Source organism: Hevea brasiliensis, unplaced genomic scaffold (genome assembly GCF_030052815.1).
Source record: "Hevea brasiliensis isolate MT/VB/25A 57/8 unplaced genomic scaffold, ASM3005281v1 Scaf176, whole genome shotgun sequence".
Classification (NCBI taxonomy): Eukaryota; Viridiplantae; Streptophyta; class Magnoliopsida; order Malpighiales; family Euphorbiaceae; genus Hevea; species Hevea brasiliensis.
The window spans coordinates 1-10,122 of NW_026614669.1; the positions used below are offsets into that span (position 1 = coordinate 1).

The 10,122-nt window shown below is 39.1% G+C and overlaps 1 non-coding gene across 1 annotated transcript; it reads right to left on the bottom strand.

Moving 5' to 3' along the window:
* Nucleotides 1–8,659: 8,659 nt before the first annotated feature.
* On the bottom strand, nt 8,660–8,766 carry LOC131176588 (small nucleolar RNA R71). Its single transcript, XR_009146598.1, has one exon. It is a non-coding gene; the product is annotated as a small nucleolar RNA R71 (small nucleolar RNA).
* Nucleotides 8,767–10,122: the final 1,356 nt, after the last annotated feature.

Here is a 10,122-nt window from a genome sequence, read left to right on the forward strand (position 1 = left end):
AAGTTAAGGCCACTCATGTGACAATACACTTTGATTCTCAACTTGTTGTCAACCAATGCCAAAGAAAATTTCAAGTCAAAGATCAAAACCTAGCAAAGTATGACACCAGGATAAAGGAGTTCATTGCAGGAATTCAATTAGCAGGAGAGGAAGTAATAATGCTCCAAATTCCTTGAGAGGAAAATAATGAAGCTGATTGTCACGACCCAACCTATGGGCCGGACCGGCACTAGGACCTGGGCCAGCCTAAAGCCCCCGAGGCCCGTAGTAAGCCTAACTATTCCTTAACCCAACTCTAAGGCCCATTTGGGCCCACTTTCAAGAAATCAACCGGACAGAGTCCGGCCATAAAGTGGACCTTTCAACGGGGAGTTTTTGACTCACCCAACCTGTAAACATAATATATCATCAATTGGGGAGCTCAGCTCACCCTCCACATACTCATATCAACATAAAGATAAATGGGAGCTCAGCTCCCTCACCCAGTCCATCAAACATGCATATAATAATTTTACAGGTCCACATAACAATTTATATTACAAACCCAAATCAATTAAATATTTCTAACACATGCGAAAATTTCTAGAAGTTTATAGAATTACACAAACATGAGAAAACGACCTGCGAGGGAGAAAAGCAGGTTAACTTCAAAAATATCCTCCTGTGGCCTGGAAAAATATTGAACAGGAGTGAGCGTTCGACTCAGAGAGTAAAATATCAATTTTAACCATAATCTCTATAACTATCTAAAACTAATGCACCTTGTAAAGTGAAATGCAACACCAGCAATAATTTCACATCATAACATCAAAAAGGTAATTTGGAGCACTCACACACCCAGTAATATCAACATAATATATGGGAGCTGATCCCCTATACAGCTCTCTTAAATCCAACCTGGTGCCAGCGAAGAACTCAAGTCGGACTTTCGCTTAATAAACCAAATCGGGGTCCTAGCGAAGAACTCAAGCCGTGACTACCCTCGAAGGATCGGGTCCCAGCGAAGATCTCAAGCCGTGACTACCCGTCCTATCCATAGTCCACACCACATCACACGCACGCCACATACGCCGCTCCAAATTACCACAACAACATACATGGCACTTTCACAGTTATGAATGCAACATAAATCGTGCCTAAAGTTTATCTACATAGATATATGCATATAGGTGATGCATGGGCATGCTTGAACATATAATAATAGTGAAATTACAATTAAAATTAATATTTTACTCACAGACTTGACAACGATCCTTTGTGGCGGTGAGCGGAGGAAGAAGAAGGCGTCAGCTCACCTGACAATTACATTACAATCATTTAATAAATTTGACTCAATACAAATCAAGAAAAGACCAAATACGTCCTAATTCGTGCCGAAAATCCGATAGAATCTCTCCTATACCTAAGACCTACCCAACTAGCAAAAGGGCTTAAAATACACTTCTATATTCACAATCCATATATCCACAACTCAATCACATCACACAGCCCCTCCTGGGCCCATCAAATCAGTCATCCATCACAATATGTAAAATTTCAATTTAGTCCTTATAATTGATCATTTTTGCAAAAACTGCCCAAACAAGCTCTAAAAATTCTAAAACTTTGCCCTGCTGTCCTTAGCAATATTACTAGGCTATTGCAAAAAGAATCATAATTTTCTGAACTATCATGAATATTTTATAGATTTTTAATCCTATTTAAGCGCTAGAAAATTACGAAAAAGCAAGGTTCGAGTTTACCTTTGCCGATTCTGACTCAGGGGACGCGCTCGGGACGTCTGACAATGGTGTGGTAGCCAAAACCTCGATTCAATTCGGAGACTTTTAGATGGCGTGCAATCTGCGGAAATTCACGCTGAACCTAGATACATCGAATTTCAATTGAAGATAGCTACACGAAGCCCATAACACGGGGGTTAGTACATAAATTTTTCTAAATTTTCTAAGCTCGTTAAATGCTCAGAAAAACACTGCGAAGTTCCGTGGGACCCACCGAAAAACGGTGTCGAAAAATTTTGAAATTTATATTGCCGCGAAGCTCTCGACGAGTGGGGAGCTCTGGTACTCTCGGTTTTCTCGTGGGGTTCACGGTTTGCGAGAAATCTAGCCCAAAATTCAAAATGGGCTAAAACTTCCCGGGCAAAAATTAGACAAACCGCTCAATGGATTTCGGTGTTCTTGGTGTCTATGGAAAGCTCTCGACGAGTAAACGAGTTTAGACACAAGACCCGGTCCGATTGGTGGCCGGATCAGCCGGATTTCAGCCGGGAAGACAAACGGTCGCGTGCGCTCGTCGCTCCACTTCGAGCGCCGTTTTCCTGCGCTCAGCGTGGTGGTGGGCTAGGGCGGTGGGTGGCGCCCGGCCAGTGGGGTGGCGAGGGAGGCAGCGCGTGCAAGGAGGAGGAGGAGAGAGAAAACAGAAGAGAAGGGGTGGGAAGTCAGGACGCGCGCGGGAAGGAGGAAGAAAAAGAAGAAGACCGGTCCGATTCGACCGGTCCTGTAACACCCTAGGCAAATCCCATATCGACAAAACACGGGAGAGATGCTGAGTTCATAAGATGGAGGTTCCTAACCCCTATTGACGCGTTTTAAAATCGTGAGGGCTTCGGCCCAGAGCGGACAATATCAGTAGTGGGCTGGGCCGTTACATTTGTGGTATCAGAGCCGCTCCGCGTGCAACCTTGAACGATGGTGGGGCAAACCTCAGTGAGGACGCTGAGTCCCATAAGGGGGGTGGATTGTAACACACTAGGCAAATCCCACATCGACAAAACACGGGAGAGATGCTGGGTTCATAAGATAGAGGTTCCTAACCCCTATTGATGCGTTTTAAAACCGTGAGGGCTTCGGCCCAGAGCGGACAATATCAGTAGTGGGCTGGGCCGTTACAGGTCCGATCCGGTCCGATTCGATTCGGCCGGTTCGATTTAGGATATAAAATTTTGAATTTTTGCTCTGCCTTGGGACCGAAAATGAGGTCCAAAAATTCGGAAAAAATTTCAGAAAACTCAGAAAAATACGTAGACTCCAAATATATTTTTAGTTTTGCCACATGGTCTTTAAATTAATTTTTTAAAAATCATCAAAGTTTATATTTTCGGAAAATCGAACCCGATTTTTAAAATTCGAAAAATCTCAAATAATTTCTTAAAATTTAAATAAAATTAAAATATCAATATTATTCATAAAATAGTAAAATTTAAAATTTTTGGGGTGTTACACTGATGACTTAGCCAAATTAGTGGCAATAGGAGAGCAATACCTAACCAAATCGATTCCTTTTGAGGAAATCAAAAGCCCAATAACTGATGACGAAGAAAGCCTCCTAATTGAAATAGGAAACACTTAGATGAGTCTAATATTTTACTACATGACTGATGGGATACTGTCAAAAAACCCACTTAAGGCAGCCAAACTTGCAAAGTATCGGGATATGGGCTTGTAGAGGGATGGCTATACCGAAGATCATACCTACAACTTTGGCTAAAGTGTATCACCCAACAAGAAGGGATAAATGTTTTAACAGACATCTACAAAGGTATATGTGGAAGCCATGAAGAAGCAAGAATAATTGTCAAGAAAGCATTATGGCAAGGATACTTTTGGTCCACCACCTTAGAAGATGCAAGGGGAAGAGTACGAGCTTGCATCAAGTCCTAAGAACACAACTTCATCCCCCACACCCTAGCTGAAAAACAAGCGACCATTAGGAGCCCTTGGACTTTCCACCAGTGGGGTATCGACATTATTGGGCCATTACCAAAAGCAGCAGGATAGAAAAGGTATGTGATCATGGTAATAGACCACTTCACAAAATGGGTAGAGGCTGAAGTAACCCCCAAAATCATAGTCGATAAAATAATCAACTTTTGTAAAAGAAACATCTTTATCAGATTTGGGATTACCAACATAATAATCACTAATAATGGCAAATAATTTGATTGGAAGAAATTCAAAGAATTTTGTTTATCCTGGAAGATTAATCTACGATTTAGCTCGGTTTACCATCCTTGAACTAGTGGTATGACCGAAGTAACTAACAGGATAATGCTGTAAGGTCTCAAGAAAAGATTTAATGATACGAAAGGAAGATGGCCAGAAGAGCTACCTAGTATACTATGGACCTACAGAACAACTCTGAGCTCAATTACGAGAAAAACACCTTTCTCCTTAACTTACAGGGAAGAGATTGTTATCCCAATAGAATTTCAAGTACTTAGCACTAGAACAATAGTGCTAGAGCAAGCAACCAACCTTAATGGCCTTAGATTCCCTTTAGACCAAGTGGAAAATTAAAGAGACAAAAAATGGTCTGGACATTCAACGTAAAAGTCAAGAGATATGCATTCATAGTGGGAGACCTAGTCCTTAGACGAGTTGATCTAGCCTAAGGAAGAGCTGGACCAGGAAAGCTTCAGAAGAATTAGGAAGTCCCTTATCTTGTCTCTTAAATCATCACTCCAAAGCATACAAACTCACTGAGCTAAATGGCAAAGCAGTCCCAAGATTCCGGAACATTAAAAATTTGAGGAAATTCTACTAGTAGAATAACCGTTAGTACATAATATTTATTTTGTAACTTGGCAATTATAGTCTATATCTACCCTTTATAATAAAAGATTAATTTATGATTGCTCCACAAAAGGGCCCTAACTAAGGCATTTATCCTCTTGCCTATCGGGACAAATTCACTCATTCGCCCTAACTAAGGCGTTTATCCACTTGCCTACTAGGACGAATTTAATCGCCTGCCCCAATTAAGGCATTTGTTTACCTACCTATCGGGATGAATTCACCCTCCTACCCTAACTAAGGCATTTATTCATTTGCCTACCCGAACGAATTCACTTACCTACCCTAACTAAGGCATTTATCTACCTGCTTACTGAGACAAATTCACTCCCCCACCATAAGGAGTTTATCTGCCTGCTTACTGGAATGAATTCACTCGTCCACCCTAATTAAGGCATTTATCTGCATACCTACTGAGACAAATTCACTCGCCCACCCTAATTAAGGCGTTTATCTGCCTGCCTATCTGGACGAATTCACTTGCCCACCCTAACTAAGGCATTCACCCACCTGCCTACTGGGCCGAATTTACTTGCCTTAAAACATTAACCCACCCAAATTAACAAATGAGTTTTAATTAAACAATATATGTGGTATAGTTACTTGCCCAAATCCCACAAAAATAGAACAATGAAACTATCAGAAAAGACAAAATGAAGAAGTAATAAGGAAAGTCCATTTCATTCATAGATCGGGCAAACACCCAATTATAAAATAAAAAAATGGGCGAATGCCCAAAAACAAGATAAAGGTGAATGCCCAAGAAAAACAACATAGAAAAAAATCACTGCTGGCCACCACCGGCTTCATCACCCACCCTTTCCTCCTCGTTATAGCCCAAAGCAATAAAATCAGCACCCCCAGGAAGCAAGTCCTTCACCCAATCAAAATCAACACCTGAATGCTTCTCAAATAACCCTACCATAACCATAGACTGCAAGTCTAGATAGGTATCAGCCAATTTGTCCATAGCAAGATCCTCCTGAACCTTCATCTAGGCATGTAGTTATTGAACTTTCAGGGAATGAGAAGCTTGGACAGGCTCCAATTTAGTCTCTAACTGACTCACTCGCTCCTCTGATTCCTCCAACAACTTCTTCAACTTTTGATTTTGGCTATTAACTTCTTCCATCACCATTTTAATGAAGTTATGCTGGGACTGCATTTCCCCATAGCTTCCTTTTAATAATCTAAACTTCTCCCAGACCATCTGGGACACAGATAAGGCCTCTAGATTATAGCTCGCCATCTTTAGGATGAGATCATCATCATCTTCTAGGTCAAAATAAAGGTGGTCATTCAAAAGAAGTAGCTTTTTGGCCAACACCCCTGTCAAGGCATAGTTGTCCTCGATACTTCTATGCTTCACCAAGTCTGTGTCCAAACCTTACGGGTGAGGAGGGATCGAGAAAGACAGTGGCAAAGGCATTGAGGGGTGGTGGGTTACATCCCTAGTGGCTGCAATAACTTTAAGAGAATGAGGCACCTTGGGTGTGCTAGAAGGTTTGCCCTCACCCCTAGCCAACTGGGCTTAATGCTCAAAATAAGGGGCCCTTCTTGCCTTTCTTTTCTGGGAGACCTTGGCCGTAAGCGCCCTCCTCTCATCCTCACTTAAGCCAACCATACCTGTGCAATAGAAAGACAATTAGTAAGTAAACTAGTATCACAAGGCTTTAGGTTAGGACAAGGGGCGTCGGCCCATGAAACTGTTACACTCATTTCATATAGGCATTTTAGGGTAGTTTTGCATCCATTTTGCTCTTACATTTTAGTATATTTTATGTTTTCAGCTTTATTTTAGCTTATTTGTTAACTTTAGTTAGTTTATATTTGATTTTTATAATTTTATTATTTTTAATAGGTTTTTGGGGCAAATTGAGGGTCAATGAGTGCATTAAGAAGTGATTTGAAGAAATTTAGAGTTCCTTAAGCATGGAAGAAAGTTGAAAAAATCAAGCCTTGAAAGATCAAGTTAACCTAAATTTGCTTGAGACTTTGCTTATGATGCTGCTCAAAGTATGTCATATTGCTTAACCTTAAGCTTGGGCAAGCTGCAAGTCAAGGACAGCTTAAATCCTACACATTCAAGCTTTCATCTCAAAACCTACTAAGATTGCTTAAGATCCTGCTTAGGGTAAGCAGCAGTGCTTAAGGTGCAACACAAGTCAAGCTGGAAGTCAAGCATGAGCAGAAAAGCTCATTTTATTCCAAATCTATTGAGATTTGCTGAGGGTCTGCTTAACCTTAAGCAGACAGTGCAACCACAGGCCGAAAGTTGCTAAAGAAGCTGCTTAGGGTAAGTAGTACCCTAAGCAGACTACCCAAAAACGTGAGTGACTCTGTTGACTTGGATGTTTCTGCACCTAATTTCCTATCCACTCCTTGGCTCTTATCTATTTTTAGGGTAACATTTGGGATCATATAAAAGCATCATTTTCTAGTTTTTGACAAAAGAGGAAATAATAAGAAACAGAAGGAAAAAAATTTATAAGGATAGAGAGGAGGAGGACGCCATTATTTCTGAGGAAGAGGAGCTGCTGCAACCATCTCAGGAAGCTCCAGAAATCAGATTTTTAGGTTCTTCTACCTAGATTTTTCTATTTTTAGTCCTCTTATCATGTTTTTCTTTACTTTTCCATCAATTTCTCTTGTAAATACCAACATGAGTGAGTAAACTCTTTGGATTCAGAGTTAGGGAAATATATTTTAGATTAATTTGTGGATTTAGACTGGTTATTTTCATATTTTATATAAATATGAGTCTTGATTCCTTCCTTGTGTGCTTGATTTACTTGCCTAATGTTGGTACCCATTGGGTATTATGTTAATCTTTGATTGAAGGACCGAAAGGTGAAGGCCATTGATAGATAATCAAGGATTGGAACTTAAAATTACCTAGATTTAGAAATAAACTAGGGTTTTAAGAGAAATTAACGATTGGTTATAAAGCTTAATGAGTTTTAAATTAATCAAATATCGTACGAAAGTAGGTTTGGTTATTTTAAAACACACTTTGGTTTGCTTGAAAAAGATATCAAAGGGATTTACAATCAATCACTTTCAAACTCTATTTTCCCTTAAAATTGGAATACTCAAGACAAATCCCAATTAATTTATGTATAAACCCCCAACTCTGGAATCACTTTTAACATAATTAGTCTTTGATTTAAATTACCCATTATTAATTTAGTTCAATTGCATCTAGATTAAGAATTTATTTGCTTGCTCTTTAACAATTCCAATTAGATTAATCAATTTAAATTGCTCATTTACATTTATCATTTATTTATCAATCATTAGCCCAAATAATCACTTCATTCATAGTTTGGTACTCAAACAGCAAATTCTCGTGGGAACATTACTTGACTCATCACTCTATTACTTGAAATGACTCGTATACTTGTGGATACATGCCATTAAGTTTTTGGTGCTGTTGCCGGGGATTTGATTTTTGTTTGATATTGAACGATTGTTTATTTGGTTAATTTGGGCATTTTACTTTATTTTTAATTTCTTTTACTATTTTACTTTGAGAATTTATTTATTTTGTTTTTCAGATACTTTTATTTTATGAGAAAGACAAAAAGTGAAGAAATTAATTTATTCTTTGATCCAGAAACAGAAAAGACAGCAAGAGCTTTAAGAGCAGAAGCTAAGAAGAGAAAAGTTGAATTTAAAGCTCAACAACAAGAAAGAGCACAAGAGCAAGAGCAATTACAAGAAGAAATGGCCAACAACAATAACAATCATTCTGTAAAGGATCATGCCTATCCTAACATTGGGGAAGAGTAGAAGCTAATAATTTTGAATTGAAGCTTGCATTGTGTCAAATGGTACAACAACCACAATTTGGGGGAAGTCCAAGTGAAAGTCCACATGTGCATCTAGCACACTTTCTTGAGATCAGTGATATGTTGAAGATAAATGGAGTTTCTGATGATGCAATTAGACTCAGATTATTCCCTTTTTCTTTGAAGGACCGAGCTAGAGAGTGGTTACATTCTTTGCCACCGGGTTCTATCACAACATGGGATGAATTTTCTCAAGCATTTTTGGCTCAATATTTTCCACCAAGCAAGACAGCTATGCTAAGAAATGAGATGACTTCTTTCAAACCTAGAGATGATGAGAGCTTGTATGAAGCATAGGAGAGGTACAAGGATTTGCAAAGGAGATGTCCACATCATGGGATTCCTAAATGGATGCTTGTTCAACATTTTTACAATGGAGTTTCACCAACCATTAGAAGTACAATTGATGCATCTTCTGGAGGTGATCTTATGGAGAAATCTGAAGATGAAGCTTTTTCTGCTTTAGATAAAATTGCTTACAACAATTACCAGTGGAGTTGTGAGAGGAACAAGATCAAGAAATCAGCTGGTATGTTTGAGCTTGATGCCATGAATATGATTAATGCTAACTTTGATGCTTTAACAAGGAAGATGGACAAGCTAAACATGAAAGTAGATTCTTCAGTTGGAGGTTCAAGTAATTCAGTAGAAGTTGGAGCTGCAAATGTCAATTGTACAGCTGATTTTTCTGCACTTAATCAAGATTTTTCAAGTAAGCAAGTGGATTATGTGGGGAACTACAATCAAAGACCAGGCAGTATCCCAATTTCTGCAACTTATGATCCAGCATGGAGAAACCACCCAAATTTCTCTTGGGGAGGTAGACAAGGACAACACCAGAATTTTCAGCAACCTTCTAGGTATCAACAACATCAAAATTTTCAGCAGAATAGAGGCCCTCCTCCTGGAATTTCTAAACCTCAACATGCACCTGCTCCACCACAACTACAATAACCTCCACCTCAACAAGCACAACCAGATAAGATAGCTAGATTGGAAGCTATGATTGAGAATCTACTTGTGAGCCATCAAAGTCAATAAGAAATGATTTCTCAATTAGCATCTAAAGTGGATCAAATGGCAACACACAACAAGATGTTGGAGGACCAAATAGCTCAACAAGCTAGCACTTCAAACAACAAAGCATTCGAGAAGCTTCCTAGCCAACCAGAAAATTCAAAGGAGCATTACAAGGCTATTTCATTGAGAAGCGAAAAAATATTGAAGAGTGGAGATAAAAAGATTGAAGAGAAAGTTGAAGAAGAGAAAAATAGAGAAGGAGATGAAAAAATTGAAACTGAGGTTAAAGTTGAAGCTGAGAAAGAGAGTTCAATGGAAGAAAAAGGAAGTAAAAAGAGAGAGAGTAAAGAGAAAGAACCTAAATATGTAGCACCTAAAGCCTACATGCCACCTTTACCATTCCCACAAAGGTTCGAGAAAGTAAAGTTAGATAAACAATTTGGGAAGTTTTTGGAGGTATTGAAGTCTTTGCATGTGACTATTCCTTTCACTGATGCCTTAGCACAAATGCCTTCATATGCTAAATTTTTGAAGGAGATTTTGTCTAACAAGAAGAAGTTGGAAGAATTTGAGACCGTAGCTCTCACAGAAGAAAGCAGTGCTATTTTGCAAAATAAGCTTATACCCAAACTGAAAGATCCTGGTAGTTTTTTCATACCATGTCACATTGGGGATAT